This window comes from Dasypus novemcinctus, chromosome 19 (assembly GCF_030445035.2).
Source record: "Dasypus novemcinctus isolate mDasNov1 chromosome 19, mDasNov1.1.hap2, whole genome shotgun sequence".
NCBI lineage: Eukaryota > Metazoa > Chordata > Mammalia > Cingulata > Dasypodidae > Dasypus > Dasypus novemcinctus.
In genome coordinates, this window is record NC_080691.1 from 6,090,988 (window position 1) to 6,109,900 (window position 18,913).

General features: G+C 43.2%; 1 long non-coding RNA gene across 2 annotated transcripts; it reads left to right on the forward strand.

Annotated features, from left to right (window-relative positions):
- Nucleotides 1–8,715: 8,715 nt before the first annotated feature.
- Nucleotides 8,716–18,658, forward strand: LOC131274547 (uncharacterized). 2 transcript variants are annotated; one of them, XR_009181768.2, is made up of 5 exons: nucleotides 8,716–8,841; nucleotides 9,796–9,984; nucleotides 15,199–15,294; nucleotides 17,073–17,140; nucleotides 18,340–18,658. It is a non-coding gene; the product is annotated as an uncharacterized lncRNA (long non-coding RNA). The 2 variants fall into 2 exon arrangements; XR_009181769.2 differs by lacking the exon at nucleotides 9,796–9,984.
- The last annotated feature ends 255 nt before the right edge of the window (nucleotides 18,659–18,913 follow it).

The window sequence follows — 18,913 nt, forward strand, 5'->3', positions numbered from 1 at the left end:
CTGTCCCGAAGGCTCCAATTTAATACTTGCGGTTGCTGTGTGTTCTGGGGGGTGGCGGGTATGGGGGTATGGACTTGCCTCTCAGGAGCCGCATTCATCTGGCTGTTGAGCTCACGTGGGCTGTGGAGAGAATCATACAAATGTTAAAAGGTCCTCCAAGAGATTTCCATGTCCTGGTTATTAACAAAAAAGGGAAAATATAATAATTGATATGATTTTGTAAAAGTATTTTTCTTGAAATTATCTAAAATTTAAACATATTAAAAAATAAAGTTGTATGGTGGGAAGGTGAAAGCAGAGAAATAACTTGTAAATGGATGATTTTGTTCTCTGTACCAACAATTGAAGGGGAGGGGCTGACTTTTACAATGCATAGGTTAAAAAAATCTGATGTATCAAACCGTTAGTATCTAATGTACACAGGGTAAAACTGACTTTAAAATATTGCAGTGCCATTATTCCTTAATCAGAAAGGAAAATTCTCAAGGCTTTTTGAAGAGCATAAAATGATGAAGATTGTAAACTTTTATAAAATTATCGTGGTGAGAAGACAAATTATAAAGTAGATATTTATCATCTTGTACCATTTTGGGGTTTTTTCCCAGAATTCATCAGAACATTTAAATTTATTTTTAATGGGCTTTTTAAAATAGAGGGGCTTGGGAAACGGACTTGGCCCAGTGGTTAGGGTGTCCGTCTACCACATGGAAGGTCCGCGGTTCAAACCCCGGGCCTCCTTGACCCGTGTGGAGCTGGCCATGCGCAGTGCTGATGCACGCAAGGAGTGCCGTGCCACGCAAGGGTGTCCCCCGCGTGGGGGAGCCCCACGCGCAAGGAGTGCGCCTCCATAAGGAGAGCCGCCCAGCGCGAAAGAAAGTGCAGCCTGCCTAAGAATGGCGCTACCTACACGGAGAGCTGACACAACAAGATGACGCAGCAAAAAGAAACACAGATTCCCGTGTGGCTGACAACAACAGAAGTGGACAAAGAAACAAGATGCAACAAATAGACACAGAGAATAGACAACCGGGGTGGGAGAAGGGGAGAGAGGTAAGTAAGTAAGTAAGTAAATAAATAAATAAATCTTTAAAAATAAATAAATAAATAAAAATAAAACTTGCTCTTCAAAATACATACTTATCTTCAAAACTCGTCTCTGCCTCTTATCCCGGCCTGGCTGTGACAGAATCACAGAAAACGTGACTACTGGAGCCAGAACCTGAAGTTCAGGAAGACGCAGGACATCACAGACGTTCCACTCCCCAGCCCGAGGGTCAGCTGGAGCAGCCACCGTCCAGGTACCCCCAAGACTCGGGGAGGAATAAACAAAAGTGGGGAGACGCAACAGAGAGTTAAGAACTAAAGTGATTATGATTACTGAATCATTATATAGATGCTTTTTAGAACACCTTTTCCAGTAGATTAAAGAACAGCCAAAGTTAGTATCTGAAACACTGAAACTCGTTGCAACACCGAGCAAAAGCAAGTTCCTTTCTCCCGATGCGTCTTTAAAGCCAATTCCTGAGACACCGGGGTTTCAAGGAGAGAAAACGTTTATTTGGTTGTGCAAACAAAGTATCACAGTAGAACTCATGGCCCAAAATGCCTCCTCCATTGTGGGAAAATAACTTGAGTTTGAATGTGGGAACCTGGCTTGAAGTTGAAATGTTTCCATAAAGCAGATAAGAAGTGTGGGCTTAGGAACACTGGCCTTGACTAGACGGAACGCTGTCTGCCAGCACGAAAACTGTCTGCGTGTGGAGACATTTGAACTTTGTCATGGCCTGCTCCCTAGCATTGCCGGTGCTGCAGCTTTAATAACAAGTAGCCTTGAAAGTAAACATAGATAACTACTGCTTTGTAATTTCTAATAAATACGATGTGGAAACTAGGGTCGAGGCTCTCAGTTCCTGAAGCTGTTGAGCCCCTGGTCCCATCTTTAATTTCTCTCTTGTGTCTTTCTTTTTGTGCTTTTATTTCCTTAGTTCTGCATCGCCTTCCCTTCGTGCAGACCTATTGCTGAGCTGGTCTCAGCACTCAATTTGCGGAAGTTCTCATGTTTTATAACATCAGGATGCTAATGAGTAATTAGGGTGGAGTTTGCCCAAGTTCTTTCATTAATAAACATTAAAGGACTTCCAGGAAGATGATGGACTATAAAGATATGGGACTCTCTTCTTTCCAAGAAAAATAGCTAGAGGACAGGCAGAAACAGTCTGGAAAAAATCTTCTAGGGTTTAAGACACGAGGGGAAGGCTGGACATTGCCCAGAAGAGAGAGGGACAAAGGAGGGAATCACAATGGCAAAACTGTGCGTTAAAAGCAGCAGCAGCTACTGCCAGCACCTTCCACCCACTGAAATCACTTTTGAATTCTCAGGCCTCTGGGCCTGTGGCTACAAAGGGGGCCCCAGGATCCACCTCTCCAGGAAAGGGGAGGCAGAAGGACACAGCCTAAGGCTGACTCACCTTTGACTCACACTTTTGTTCTGCTGGGTCCAAGAAGCCCTCCCAGCGGGGTGAGGCCATATCACTGTTTGGCATGAGAGTGGGCACAGACTGGAGAAACTCGGCCTTCTCACTCTCCTTCCCTCCTGACCAGGCCTGCCTGTTGAGGATGCAGAGGGGATTGGAATTATTTTCTACCGGAGAAAAGAGAAGGGGCTGCCTGCAAATGTTGGGGAACAAACTCTGAGAAAGTGTGCATTACAAGGCTCTTAGCCTCCAGGCAAGATCCTCTAATACACCCAGTCCATGTTGCAAATACACTCCCACCAGGCATTGAACTGAGAAGGCTGCCAAACAGCCCCAATCTGCAGGCAGACCAAGGAAGTACACATGAGGAAATTAAAAGCAAAATAAGGGAGACTTTTTACAGCATTTATAGCCCCCCTCCCCAAGGCCCTAGAAAGTGGGACAATCCTAAAGACTCAGGTTGAACCAAGAATCAAAGAACAAGGAAACAGATGTGGCTCACTAACTGGGCTCCCATCTACTATACAGGAGGTCCAGGGTTCGATGCCCAAGGCCTGCTGGTGAGGGCGGGCTGGCCCATGTGGCAAGCTGGCCCACGCAGAGCGCCGGCCCATGTGGGAATGTCGCCCCATGCAGGAGTGCTGCCCTGCATGGGAATGAGGCCCAGCGCTGGAAAGCCGCCCCACACAGGAGTGCCAGCCGATGCAGAGAGCTGGCGCAGCAAGATGATGCAACAAGAGATACAGAGGAGAGAAAACAGGAAGATCTAGCAGAACAGGGAGCTGAGGTGGCACAAGAGAGTAATTGCCTCTCTTCCACTCTGGAAGGTTCCAGGATAGGCTCCTGGAGCTGCCTAATGAGAATACAAGGAGACAGAGAAGAACATACAGCAAATGGACACAAAGAGCAGACAACGGGGAGAACGGGCAGTGGGGGAAGAAATAAATACAAATCTTAAAAAAAAAAAAAAAGGAATCAAAGAACAGCAGTAACACAGTCTCCTGCCACTAAATCCCTAAGAAAGAGAGAGGAATTGAGCATCAGAGTAAACTCACCATCCTAATGAGATGCCTAAACATCAGCAAAACATTATGAGTCATACTTAGAAAATGGAAAACATGGACTAAGAAAAGGAATATATCAAAGCCCAGAAGAGACGCAGGATTTGAGAGAACTAATCAGCGAGATGTGCACAAATTTCCAAAATCAAATTAATGAACTGAATGACAATATGGCTAAAAAGATAAAGGACATCAAGACATTGAGTGAACACAAAGAAGAATTTGAAAACCTGAATATAAAGTTACAGAGATCATGGGAATGAAAGACATGGCAGTGATATGAAAAGAGGCATTAGAGGCATACAATAGGAGACTCAAAATGACAGAAGAAAGAGTAAATGATACTGAAGACAGAAGAGCTGAAATTGAAGAGAGGAAAGAATGGAAAAAATTAAGCAGGGGATCAGAGAGTTGAATGACAACATGAAATGCAACAACATACATGTCATGGGAGTTCCAGAAAGAGAAGAGAAGGGAAAAGGGGCAGAAAGAGTATTTGAGGAAATAGCTGAAAATTTCTCAACTTTCATGAAAGAAATGAACCTATATGTCCAAGAAGCACAGTGTACCCCAATCAGAATAAATACAAATAGACCTACTCCAAGACACATACTACTCAGTATGTCAAACATCAAAGATAGAAAATTCTGAGAGAAGCAAGGGAGAAGCAAACCATCACATGTTAATAGAAGGGATGCCCAGTAAGACTAAGTGTGGACTTCTCGTTAGAAATCATGGAGCCAAGAAAACAGGGTATGATACAACTAGTATACTGAAAAACTGCCAGTTGAGATTTCTTTATCCAGAAAAATTGTCCTTCAAATATGAGGTGAGTATAAAATATGCATAAAGAGAAACTAGGGGTGAGGGTGGTAGGGTTGAATGAGACCTCATATTTTTTTAATGTAATATTTTTACAAAATCAATAAAAAAAAAGAGAGAGAAACTAAGAGAGTTTGTAGAAAAGAATCTAACTTTGCAGGAAATATTAAAGGAAGCGTTAGAGCCTGAAAGAAAAAGACAGGAGAGGGACGCTTGGAATAGAGTATAGAAGAAAGAATAGAGAAAGTAAGTGGATATGGCTCAGGCAACTGGGCTCCCATCTACCATAAGGAAGGTCACTGGTTCAGATCCTGGTGCCTCCTAAAGAAGACAGCAAGCTGACACAACAGGCAAGTGTGGCAAGCTGATGCAACAAAATGATGCAACATGAGACACAGGGAGGAAAACAAGAATGAGAGACACAACAAAGCAGGGAGCTAAGGTGGCTCAAGCAATTAGGCACCTCCCTCTCACATCAGAGGACCTGGTTCAGCTCCCAGTGGCTCCTAAAGAAAAAGGAAGATGAACAGACACAGCAAGTGCAAATTGCAAGGGGGTGGGAAGTAATAAAATAAATCTTGAAAAAAAAAGAACAGAAGAAAAGACAACCAAAAGAATAAAAAGACAGATAAAAATAAGATATGACATGAAAACCAAAGAGTTAAAATGGTAGATGTAAATAATGCATTTACAGTAATATCACTGAATATGAATGGATTAAACTCCATTCCAATTAAAAGATATAAGCTGGGAAGCAGATGTGGCTCAAGCAATTCAGCTCCTGTCTACCAGACAGAGGTCCCAGTTTCAGTTCCCAGTGCCTCCTAAAGAAGATGAGCATGACAGCGAGCTGGCACAAATGGCTGGCATAATGGGCTGGCAGGATGGGCTGGTGCAACAAGATGACACCAAAAAAAGACACAAGGAGGAAAACACAATGAGAGACACAACAAAGCAGGGAGCAGAGGTGGTAAGTGCAAAAAACAACGGGGGGGGGGGCAAGGGAGAGAAATAAACCAAATCTTTTTCTTAAAAACAGATATAGGCTGACAAAATGGATTAAAAAAACATGAGCCATCCACATGCTGCTAACAAGAGACTCACCTTAAACCCAGGGACACAAAAAGGCTGAAAATGATACTCTACACAAAGTATGGAAAAAGATACTCTATACAAATAGTAACAAAATGGGAAGGCAGAATGGTACAGCCACTGTGGAGGACTGCTTGGCAGTTCCTAAACAAGTTGACTATAGATTTGCCATGTGACCTGACCATACCACTATTAGGTCTATACCCAGAAGAACTGAGAGCTGTGACACAGACAGATATTTGCACACCGATGTTCATAGCAGCATTATTCACGATTGCCAAGAGATAGAAACAACCCAGGTGTCCATCAACAGATGAATGGATAAACAAACTGTGGTCTATTCACATGATGGAATATTATACAGCTGTAAGAAGAAATGACGTTGTAAAGCCTATGACAACATGGATGAACCTGGAGGACATTATGGTGAGTGAAGCAAGCCAGACAGAAAAGGACAAATGCTGTATGATTGTGCTGCTATGAACTAAATATATTGTGGAACATATTGTACAATTCTGTTTATATAAAATGTAAATATAAATCCATTTATAAAGATGAAATCTGATTAGTGGCTATGTAGGGCTAGGGAAGTTATGCAGAGGGGTGTGGAGTTTTTCTTTTTAGAGTAATGAAATAATTCTGAAATTTTTTGTGATTCACAACATTGTGATTATACTAAAAGTCACTGATTTACACACTTTAGATAGCATGCATGGTATGTGAATACATCTCAATAAAAATGCTTAATAAATAAATAATTGTGCAAGAATAGGCAGAAATAGCAGCTATGTATAGCAGGGAAAACAGATTGAGAGGTGAAGAATTTTCTTGTTTGTCTATTTTTTATTATTATTGAAATAATGAAAATTCTGTAATAATGATTGGATTGAAGTAATGAATACACAACTATGTGATTACACCAAATACCACTGATTGCACACTTTGGATGAACTGTATATTTTATTAATATGTATCAATAAAATTGATTTGTTAAAAAAATAGTAATCAAAAAAGAGCAGGGATAGCTATACTAATATCTGACAAAAGATTTACACACAAAAAAGTTTTAAGAGATACAGAAGGTCATTATATATTAATAAAAGGGACAATTAACCAGGAAGATATAACAGCTGAAAATATCGATGCACCTAACCAGGATGTGCCAAAATATATGAGACAAACTCTGGAAAAACTGAAAGGAGAAATAGACATCTCTACAATAAACGTTGGAGACTTAACACCTCACTCACATCATTAGATAGAACAACTAGACAGAAGTTCAACAAGGAAACAGAGAACTTAATATGATAAATGAGTTAGACCTAACAGATAAATACAGAAAGGTGTACCCAAACTCAGTGGGTTATACATTTTTCTCATGCCCATGGATCTTTCTCCAGATAGACCACATGTTAGCTCACAATGCAGCTCTCAAAATAAAAAGACTAAAATTATACTAAGCCCCTTCTCAGAACAAAAGGGAATAAAACTGAAAATCAATAATAGACAGGAAAGAGGTAAATTTACAAATGTGTGGAGGCTAAACAAAGCACTCCTAAATCATCAGTGGCTCAAAGAAGAAATTAATCAGACAATGAAAACGAGAACACAGCTTATCAAAATTTAAGGGAGGGAAGCAGATTTGGCTCAACTGATAGAGCATCTGCCTACCACATGGGAGGTCCGGGGTTCAAACCCAGAGCCTCCTGACCCGTGTGGAGCTGGCCCATGTGCAGTGCTGATGCATGCAAGGAGTGCCCTGCCACATAGGGTGTCCCCTGCATAGGGGAGCCCCACGTGCAAGAGCGTGCCCCTTAAGGAGACTGCCCTGTGCGAAAAGAGCACAGCCTGCCCAATAGTGGCGCCCCACACACAGAAAGCTGACGCAGCAAGATGATGCAATAAAAAGAGACACAGATTCCCAATGCTGCTGACAAGAATGCAAGCAGACACAGAAGAACACACAGCGAATGGACACAGAGAGCAGACAAGGAGGGGGGAAGGACAGAGAAATAAATAAAAAATAAATCTTTAAAAAAAACACAAAAACTTAAGGGATACAGCAAAGGCAGTCTAGAAAAGGAATTTTATAGTCCTGAATATCTATATTAAAAAAGTAGAAAGAGGGAAGTGGAGGTGGCTCAAATGATTGGGCTTCCACCTACAATATGGACCTATGTTCTATCCCCAGGGCCTCCTGGTAAAAGAAAAAAAAAAAAAGGCGTGCCCACGCGGTGAGTGCTGGAGAAGACATGGAGAGATAGGAACACTTATCCACTGTTGGTGGGAACGTAGAATGGTACAGCCACTGTGGAGGACTGTCTGGCAGTTCCTAAAGAAGTTGAATATAGATTTGCCACATGACCCTTCAACACCACTACTGGGTATATACCCAGAACTGAGAGCAGTGGCATGAACAGACATCTGCACACCTATGTTCACAGCGGTGTTATTCACAATTGCCAAAAAACTGAAACAACCCAGGTGTTCATCGCCTGATGAATAGATAAGCAAACAGTGGTGTGTAGTCATACAATGAAATATTATGCAGCTGTAAGAAGAAATGAAGTCATAAAGCATAAGACAACATGGATGAAACTGGTGGACATGATGGTGAGTGAGGCAAGTCAGCACAGAGGGAGAAATACCATATGGATGTGTTATTATGAACTTAATATATTGTGTAACATGTATGATTCCATTTATATAAAATGTAAATATAAATCAATATATAAAGATGAAAATAGATTAGTGGTTATATAGGGCTGGGGAAGGGAAGCTAGGGTGTGGAGTTTTTCTTTTTGGAGTAATGAAATGGTTCTCAAATACTTTGTGGGGATGAATGCCCCACTTTGTGATTATACTAAAATCCATTGATTATACAGTTTGGTTAAATCATATGTAAGTATATCTCAATAGAAATCCTTAATAAATAATAAGTGTGCAATAGCCATAAATAGCAGCTATGTACAGCAGGGAAAACAGAGAGATTGAGAGATGAAGAATTATCTTGTCAGGTTTTTAAAAATTATTGAAATAATGAAGATGTTCATTTCAGTCAAGTAATGATTGAAATGATGAATGCACAACTCTGTGGTTATACCAAACATCACTGATTGTACACTTTGGATGAACCGCATGCTTTATTAGTATGTATCAACAAAATTGATTTGTTTTAAAAAAAGATGAGATATTTGTAAAAAACAAAACAAAACAAAACATCATTAATGTAGGCAGAACTCTCTGGTTCTGGGCTTCTAGGTTCTTGGCTATGTCACAGAAGGAATTCAAGGACATGACATACAGGAGGCCAGGAAGTACAGAGTTCATTAAGAAAACTAAGAAGCGAGGGAGTCGTGTATGCACCTGAGGCGGTGTGAGCTGTGCTGCAGGTGAGAAGCGTGCGGCGGCCCCACCTTAGGACTTTTGAAAGCCTTCCCTCCTCTCCTTTCCTAGTGTTGTAGAGGGCCCCCATTAGATCTCAGGGCACCAATCATGAGGCCTTTTGTTTGGAGTTACCCAGGACCAAAGAGGGAGGCCTGTTTGGAGTTATCCGGGGTGTGGTAGTTTCAGATTATTTATGATTCCCAAAAAGAGAGTTACGTTTGTAAACTGGTCTGTTCTGGGCATGATCCCCTTTGATTGTATGAGATTCAGCTGAGATGTCTTTGATTCAATTCTGTTAAGATTAGGGCTTTGGTTCAACCATATCAGTAGGATATAAGTCAGCTTAAGTCCCCAACCCCCTGGGGGGCCATACAAATGGACACTCACTCAAGAAGACACACAGAAGAAGGCACAGGAAGAACAAGAGCTTCACAGACATGGTAGAGGAGAGAAACTTGATCCTGCAGCCCCTGAAGAGAGATGAGCCATTAGCCTGATAGTCTGCAGTGCCGGGAAAGCCCAGAAAGAAACAAGCCCTGTGCAGCCTGGAGCTGGGAGAGGAAGGCTGGACCCTTACTGAGACCAGCAGCCATCGTGCTTCAACATGTAGCAACAGACTTTGGCAAGGAAATACTTCTTATGGTACCTTGAGTTGGGACTCTTAGAGCCTTGTGACAGTAAGCTTTTATCCCAAATAAATCCTCTATATAAAAGTCAACTAATTTCTGGTACCTTGCATCAGCACCCTTTTGGCTAATTAATACAGGGACTTCCCTTTGACCCTGGAAAGAGTTCCAAATGGGACATCATGGCCAGGGTCTTGGTGGGGTCTTCCCAGCTTTGTTTGTAATAGCAGCAGTCCCTCAGGGGGTTTCCAAGTGGGTCTCACAGCCAGTTTTCTGCCAGGTCCTAGCTGTAACTCTTTTCCTCTTTTCCCTATACTAACCTGCTTCATTAAGGGGATGAGCCAGGATGGGCATGAGAACCGACAGGGGATGGGAGAGTGAGTAAGTCACAACCACTATCAGAGATCAAGGCGTCCAGGAGACGGGGATACCAGGAACAAAGGTCAGCCCCAAGGTTTCATATGGAGATCAACCGGAGGAAGGTGGAGTGTCCCCCTTCCAAGAGAAATGCCCATGTGCAAGGTGAGTCCATCTGGAGTAATCTTTACAATGGCAAGTCTTCACTGGAAACGGCCATATACTAAGAGTGAAGTCAATCTAGCCAGGTTCAGTAATCTCAGGTATTAACCCTTTTAGCTAATTTTAAAAGCATCTATGGAATGTTTCTGAACCTTCGGTCACAGCATGCAGGCTGGTGTCATCCTTGTTTACGGTTATTCCAAGCTAGGCTCGCCCTTGTGCACACTTGCTATTGTGATGGTGACCGCTCCACCCTCCTGCTTAAATACTCCAATTCAGGGAGACATTTGAGGCCATTAGGCCATCTATGAACTGGAAAAAAGTCTCTTTTTGAAACTGTGTTTCAGGAATTGGTCATTTCAAGCTCACAGGGCAAGAACCCCACTTTTGCTTGGTTACAATACTTTCCTTCTTTAAACAGTTTCCTTCAGTTATTTGAACATATTTATGATGGCTACCTAGAAGCCTTTGTTATAGCTGACATCCGGTCATTCTTACAGGCATTTTCTATTGCCCCCACCCCCTCTTTTTGTCTATGAGTCAGACTTCCGGTTTCTTTGCGTGACCTTTTTTTTTTTTTTTTTGGTAAAAACTGGATATTTTCTTTACTGTAGCAACTTCAGGTACTGGCTGCCCCCACATGGTCCCCAGCTCAGCACTTTGTTTACTTGCTTAGTGAATGGCTGGTTATTCTGGAGAAGGCTAGCTCTGCCTTGCAGCGTGAAGCTCCTGGTGCTGGCCTTGCTGGAAGCAGCCTGGGCACCCTGTCACCCGAGGACAGTGGTCTGGCAGGGCCCTTTCTGACTGCCTCTTTCCCCGACCACACTTAGGGTTAAAGGGCCAATACTGCTGTTTTTTGGGGGTTTTTTCTTTCAAAAAGCACCCTAGGGCATAAATTGCTTCATAATTGATGTTTCTCAGACTCCTTTTCAAGGATAGTGGATGAGGTAAGTGTTTGAGACTTTTTCTGACCTCAGGAGGGCTTTTCTTGGCTCTTTCCTGGCTTCTTTCTGGTAAAACTGCTAGCCAATGATGTGGTGTATATCTCTAATGAATCTTTCGACTATCACTCTCCAAGGCTTTGAGCATGTCCTTAGGCTTGAACTTTCTCAAGCTCTTTTTGTTAAATAAAGTCAGTTCCTTTGGGAAGTGTTCAGGAACCCTGTCTCTCCCCTTGGTAAAAATCTGAGTGACTGCTCTGCAGCTGGGGCAGGGTCAGTGGCTTGTTTCTCTCTGAAACACACACCTGCTTTAGGAAATTGGTGCTTGGTAGAGAGGATGGGAAGCTCTAGACTCTGGTCTTCTCTGCTTCCTCTCCCAGTGTAGAGCCTTTTGAATCAGGTTAGTTTAGGAAATAGGAAAATGAATATAAACCTGGCAGAAAAACACGGCCATGAAGCATGGCCATGGAAGCCCATCAGCAAAGACCCCCCACCAGAGGCTGCTGGAAGAGTCCCACAAGAACCCCCCATTTAGCACAGGATTTCAATTGGGATCAAGGAAAAGCCCTGCATATTCTCAAGGGGCCTTATCATTACCCAGCCCCCTCACGTTGGGGGGGGTAATTGACAGGTGGGGTAATCGATCAAAACAGCAAACAGATGGGACCCCTCCCCTGAACATTAACAAGAGGAGGAATAGTTAATGGTTTAAAAATAAAGGACAGGCGGCGGACTTGGCTCAGTGGTTAGGGCAACGTCTACCACCTGGGAGGTCGCGTTTCAAACCCCGGGCCTCCTTGACCCGTGTGGAGCTGGCCCATGCGCAGTGCTGATGCGCGCAAGGAGTGCCCTGCCACGCAGGGGTGTCCCCCACGTAGGGGAGCCCCATGCGCAAGGAGTGCACCCCATGAGAGCCGCCCAGTGCGAAAGAAAGTGCAGCCTGCCTAAGAATGGCGCCGCCCACACAGAGAGCTGACACAACAAGACGACGCAACAAGAAAAGAGACAGATTCCCAAGCCGCTGACAACAACAGAAGCGGACAAAGAAACAAGATGCAGCAAATAGACACAGAGAACAGACAATCGGGGTGGGGGGGAGGGAAGATAAATAAAAATAAAAAAAGAAAGCACAAAACAAAAAAAAGGAAAAAAAGGAAGCATAGAGGTTAACTCGCTCCTTCTGTAACCAGATTTTGTCAAGGTTCTTGACAATGCTGCAGAAATGAATTTCAAGAGCACGTGGGTGAGTTAGGCCAGTAATTTATTCATGTAGAGAGGGACGAGAAATGGGAGAAAATAACAGATCAAGGGTCCCAGGCAGAGAGGAAGAGGTTGAAAAGTGATAAAGAGGGCTGATTTACAGGCTACAATTTCCCTTACAGGTTATAAATGCCCAGGTTTACTTGCATGTTGATCCTTGCAGGGGGACACAGCGAGAGCAGCACACAGAAGGCAGGAGCAGGGCAGGACCAGCAGAGGGACTGGCACCAGGGCAGGGCGAAGGCAAGAGAGCAAGAGAGAGCAAGAAGTCTTCATGCTTGCTTTTTAAACCATTAGTTATTCCGCCCCTTAGCTAATTGCAGGGGAGGAGTTTCAGCTGTTTGCTATTTTGATTGATTACCCCACCCATCAATCTCCCAGGAGGGTCCAATTGTAAACTCTTCGGGGAATATCCAGGGTTTCCTCTTTGATTCCAGAGGAAACCTTGTTCTCAATGGCAGAATCCTGGGGTGGGGGTGGGGGGCTGTCTTCCAGCAGGCATCTTGAGGTTATTGATGTCCACGTGGACTTTTACCAGGTTCCAGAGCCATCTATTGATTCCCAGCTTCACTTCTCTGTGTGGACTAACATGCATGTATACCTGGGAACCCATAATTTGTTATTTTCTCCCATTTCTATTCTCTTCTTTCATTTCCCTAATAAATTACTGGCCTAACTAAACCAACATGTTCTAAAATTATTTTATGTAACATAGACAAGAACCTAGAGGAAATCCGGCAACACTTTGCTCTATGAATGAGACTGGTCCAGGTCATCTGTGGCCCCTGGCATTCTCAGAGTGCCACACCCAGACAGAGCCTCAGCCCCCAGGGCAGGGCTGGGCAGAAGACAGCCACCACCTCTGGGCCACATGGAACACAGACTCTACACATATCTATATGTATATTTAAATATAAATTATGCACATTAAAACTCATAAATTCAGATAGGGAAATGGATGCGGCCCAACTGATAGAGCTCCTGCCTACAACATGGGAGGTCCAGGTTTGGTTTCTAGTACCTCCTAAAGACGACAAGCAAGACAGCAGGCTTATGAGACAGGCTGATGCAACAAGAGACACACGGAGGAAAACATAATGAGAAACAAAACGAAGCAGGGAGCAGAGGTGGCTCAAGTGATTAGGTACCTCCCTCCCACATGGGAGGTGGTCCCAGGTTTGGTTCCCAAAGCCTCCTAAAGAAGACCAGCACACGACAGACACAGCAAATGCAAACGAGGTGGTGGGGAGAAATAAGTCTTTGGAAAAGAGAAATACACCTATCGGTTCCAAATTCAGTCCAACACGACAGGGTTCCCTTCCCTATTTGTAACTCCCGTCACTGTTACAGTGAGCGCCCTAGCTCCAATCTTCCAGGTTGAAATTACTTCTTTAGTTCTAGAAAACACATTAGTTTCAGAATTGCTCATCCATATCATTGTGAAAAACAAACTTCCTAACGATAATTGCTTATTCTTAAGGATGAGGCTACATAGTCAAAATACTGTACTGAATTACGCAAAATGGCATATTCAGCTTAGTTTCTGTTATGACTTGACCTCTAAATCTCAGGAATGGTATGATCCATCAGGCTTTTCATAATGCTTGGTGCCAACCTTTTAATAATATGTTCAAAGATAAAAGCCGGCATGCTTCTATTAGTAATTACAGTCCCAGATGTCGACAGTATATTTGCAATTTGAGAGTCCTTCAAGCCAATAACGTTCTGTCCATCAACTTCACAGATATTTTCTGTGAGGAGTATTTGAGATTTTCTAATCATTGCATAATGGAAAATTTAGTTACATCTCACTTTCTGAGAAATAATCACTATATATTTACTGTAAAAATTCTTATACTAGACTCCCTTTTTTTTTTCCATTTATATCCAATATCTTAACAAAATATAAACTACTTTAGAATGTTTTCCTAGTCATTGTTCTTGTTCTTTTTCCCAACTCCTCTCTGTAAACAAAATGGCAGTGACACTTTATGTATAAATAAAAGTTAAATAAAAAAAAAAAGGCATAGTCAGAGAATTGTCACTCCACTTCTACTCCAAGCTCATCCTGATAGTTGGAAAACTGTGTACTAAGAGTTTTCCACACATAAACAGGTATAAAATCTCTAATACCCCTTCCTAAAAGTAGCTGGCTGTCCGTCATTAATATTCCTCCAATAGTTTGTAAGCATCTTGTACTTAAGTCATTAACCAGAACTCAATCCCACTTGCAGGAATAAGACAACATCTCATTGTAAAACCAGACCAGAGAACTAAGTAAGGCTAGGCATGCCTGTGTGGTCATTGGAAGAAGGAGTTACGGAGGAAGCAGATGTGGTTCACGTGGTTGAGTGACTGCTTCCCACACGGGAAGGCCCTGGGTTCAGTCTCCAGTGCCTCCTAAAAACAAACAAACAAAAGGCAACAAATGAAAAAACCAACTCAGGGTGGCCAATGTGGCTCAGTGGCTGTCAGCTTCCCACATATAAGGGTTGCAGGTTGAACCTGGTGGCTTCAAAAAAAAAAAGGGTTACAGAAGTCCTCAACTTAGGATCTTGCACATCAAGATCTAACTCTGAACTGTGACTGATTAGTCACAAATCAGGAGAGCAAGGATAAGCCTTACATGCTTGAAGAAAAACAAAATTAAGGACTGGAACCTGTTCCTCACTACAAGACCCTTGAAGATATGCTGTGTTTTTGCTGATCTGGCAAAATTGTAGCCTTCCCTTGTTTTTTCCTTTCCCTGCCTATAAAGACCTATCTCCCATTCTCACTTTGAACTGGTTTTGGCAAGATTCCCCCAGTTCCTTCCTTGCGCACTCTCAAATCACCTGAGACTTGTTCCTCCTTTGTAGTGTAGGGTTGGGCAGGTCCTTCTACTGGAAATAGCGGTGCTTGTGGTAACACCCCTTTAAGTAACTTATCTCATTAGCTGGTTTATCCATCCTTCTAATATTTTTGCCCAAATGTGCAGTGATATGAATGTTTCATTTCCTCTTCTATTGCATCTCAGGTTCTCCAGAAATACAGAGTCCAGCCTACAGGATGTTTATTCAGGGTCAACAAAGACAGGAAGCAGATTGGGCAGAGGGAGAAGCTGAACTGCAAGGTAAGCCTGCCAGCCTTGGCCCCCTCCCCTCCATCAGGGCCTCGGGAGCATCTGCGGTCCAGCAGAGCTGGGCCTTTACACCTCTATGTTAGTCACTGGATGGGGACCACCCAGGAGGGGCATGTTCATGTCCCAAGGGGCTCTCTGCAACTGAAGGAGCCCTCAGAGCTAACAGAGCCTGCTGACATCACTCCAGAACCTGGAGCATGAAGGTCTTTATTAAAGGAGATCTGAATGCATGTTGCTGTGCCATTCCTGTCTACTTCCTCCACAACTTCACAGACATTTGGAGAATAATTCCTCCAGGATTCCAGTGGCTTTCTCTTCCTGAGGAAAACTAAACGGGAAGGTTAGTAGGATGAACTACAGTCTGCTGCTGCTGGGACTGCAATCGATACTCATTTTCTTTTCCTTCCATTACAGTGTCTAGATTCCCCTCCTCTCAAATCCCATCTCTGCTAGCCTCAGTGGCTAACCTGGTTGAACCGCCAGCCCTCATCCCTTATGGGTCTAAGCCTGAGGTCACCATTGCCTTCCCAGGTGAGGGTTGTAGACCTTGTCCATTTACCATCTCAGCTGGGCAAAGAGGTACCAAGATCACCCCGGCTAATCGCTTGGATAGCACCCGTACTACTCCCTAACCAAAGTGTGTAACAGAAGCTCTCGTCTCATGATGGTCATAGACATTGATCTGAGTCCTCTCCTTTCCTTTTAGTCCCTGGATTTAAGGATTCCAAAGTCCCTAGAGGGTACCCATAGTTTTAAGTTCAATGGAATCTTGCTGTGTCCCCATTAAAAGTGTGACGCTTGGAGGTCTGGGATCTCTAAACCTACAAATCCCAGACGCACAGGATGAGTCTCCCAATGAATTACTGGGAATGGTGGTAAGTAGGGCTACTCCTGCTTCCATCCCTTGGCTCCTGGACCAAGATATTCTTCCCAGTGAGAATCAGGGCCATATAAAGGTGGGGGGCATAGGTGGTCTCCTCTTCTGGCCTCAAAGAAGGCAGCAGGAGTCCTGGGCGTCTTTGGGCATCCCGTGGTTGGCATGGCTCCTACAAGGCAGGTCTATGGACTTTTGGGAAGTGTCCTTCACATTTTGATCTTTTGGGGTGTCCCAGCCCAGCTTGCCTTTCACAAGGCACCATTAGGAGGCATGTGTGAACTCACCCTGAACAGCGGTTGATCAGACTGGAGGGGAAGGGGAAGGGGAAGGAAAGCAGGGGCACTTCTTTCCTCTTCTCTTTCCCACATGTTAGGCTCCTGGGTCCCTTGGACACTCGCTGCATCTTTCCCTCCCTGTTTGGTTTTAAATTAAGATGTCCTAAGTATCTCAGACTAGCCTTAAAAAACATATATTGTATTTTCAAGACACTGTTAATGATCAATAGAAAAAAACAAAAGCCATGTCCTTCTTTTACTACTTGCCCCCAAAATATTAATATATAGTGCATATGTAATTCAGATTGCTGGTAAGAAGTTAAACAAAAATTTCAACAATGAACTTCTATGTGTTTCTAAACAAATGTCCACTGTCTGCATGAAACACTACCGGCAGAATATATGCCAGTAGAAATAATATTTTCAACCATTTCAGTTCCAGAGCTCCTTTTAGCTTCCAACCCCACTTCTGACTGGACACTCCCCTTTGGGAACTGCTTCTGTGCCATTCTACTCAGAAGATCGTGCTCTTGACTTCTTTTGGCTTCTCAGCAATATCAACATTGGTTTTCTTTATCTTCCTTTTTCTAATTCTGTTTCTATTATTTTCTCACCAGCTGATTATGATGCCCACGTTAATGAAGATATAGCTACCTGCTACTATTAGGATTATACCACACACACGGTATGTATTACTTGTGGTTTTCATAAATGCCACTGAGATCACCTAAAAGCAGTGGCCCCCAAAAAGGATAGCATTCCACAATAATCACAATTCTACAGGAATAGGGGATCTCTGGGTTCAACACCTCTTTCAGTATTTCAACTACAGAGCTGAGTCACCCAAAAGCAAGCCTGGTGGTTAAAAGGGCTAACGAGACACACACTGTTAGTAATCACAGAAAGAGTAAGTAATACTGAATTTAAGGTATTACCCATTTTGTGTTGCCTCCAAGTTCTCATGAAGATCAGATAAGCACGTCAACAAAACTGCTTGTCCTTTCCTAGTGGTGTCTTATTCTCTTTTTATGGTTTTGATGTCATGTCTGTAATGATCTTAAACAACTCATAGTTTTTTTTAGAGCCATAATCCTTGATTCCACTGCTATATCCAGATGCTGTTAAATTCAAGAACCCCCAATTAAATGTAGACAATTTTTGTCTCACAGTATGTTCAGAAGAAAGCCTTTTCACGGTTGGCTCAGCAACTGAACTGTTTCCATGGTTTTGTCACCTTTCCCTACTGCTATTCCCATTGTGTAATCTCCCATTTTCATCGCAAGCTGACTACTAATAGAGCACATTATCACATAGCAATATAAAAAGGCAGGGAGAAGTGGGGAAATGGTCTTGTGTGCATGCCTATCAGGGAGTAAGGCAATTCCCAGAAAATAACCAGAGAGCTTCACTGGCAGGACCCTGGATACTTGACTCCTAAGCCAATCACTGGCAGAGGAAAATGGGGTTTTATGCCTTCCCTATGGATATTAAAATTCTGATACCAAATAAACATGGGGATTTCTTAGCAAGAAAAGGAGTTCTGTTAAGTGGGTAACCAATAACGAATGCCATCAACCATGATTACAGTGGACTGTACCTTCCCTCCTCTCTCAACTTAGTTTTTAAATTCTTCAATGAAGCTCTTGCCTGCGGGGCCCTGTGCACCTAACTGGGAGTACCCATCCCAACACTGTCCTTGGCTTTGTGTTTAGGCCAGACCCCAAGGGTACCACAGGCCTAAAACCAATCTTTGTTAATTTGATACTGTGAATATTGCTGGACTCATAGATGTGCATTGGGAACTTAAAATAAAAACATTTTTAAGGTTTTCTTGTCCTTTCCTCTCACTGGTGGGTGACCTTTCCCTACTCCTTTCCCTTTCAGCTCTGGCTTCATGCAGGGATTGCAGTCCTGACGCCCTGCCTCAAGCCAACGATTCACCTCGTCTCCCGACATGGGTCCTAAAGCTGAAACTTTTAAGAGTTACTTAAAGTGTGGTCTGCAAAACAACGGCAGACTGTAAACACTTTCGAATTATAACAGACCCGACGCTGTCATGAAATCAAAGGGGGTAGCAGTTTGATATTGTTTATGAATTCCAAAAATAGATATTGGATTATGTTTGTAAACTGGTCTGTTCCTCTGGGCATATTAGATTCAGGGGTTTCATCTTTACTTGATTAAATCATGATTAAGGCTTTGATTCAGCCATGTCAGTAGGATGTTGCACCTCCAACATGGCAGAGGACAGTTGGAGTTTTGATGCTGGAGCTCCAAGAAATACAGAGAAGCAGATACATGAGGAAAGAGAGAAGGTGCCATTAGACACAGCAGAGGCCCTGGGAAGAGAATGAACCTGAGAGTCTACAACTGACCTTGTGAAGAGAGCAGACCAGCCAAGCCCAGAAAGAAGCGAGCCCCAGGGAGAGAGACAAGCTTTATGCCAGCCTACAGTGAG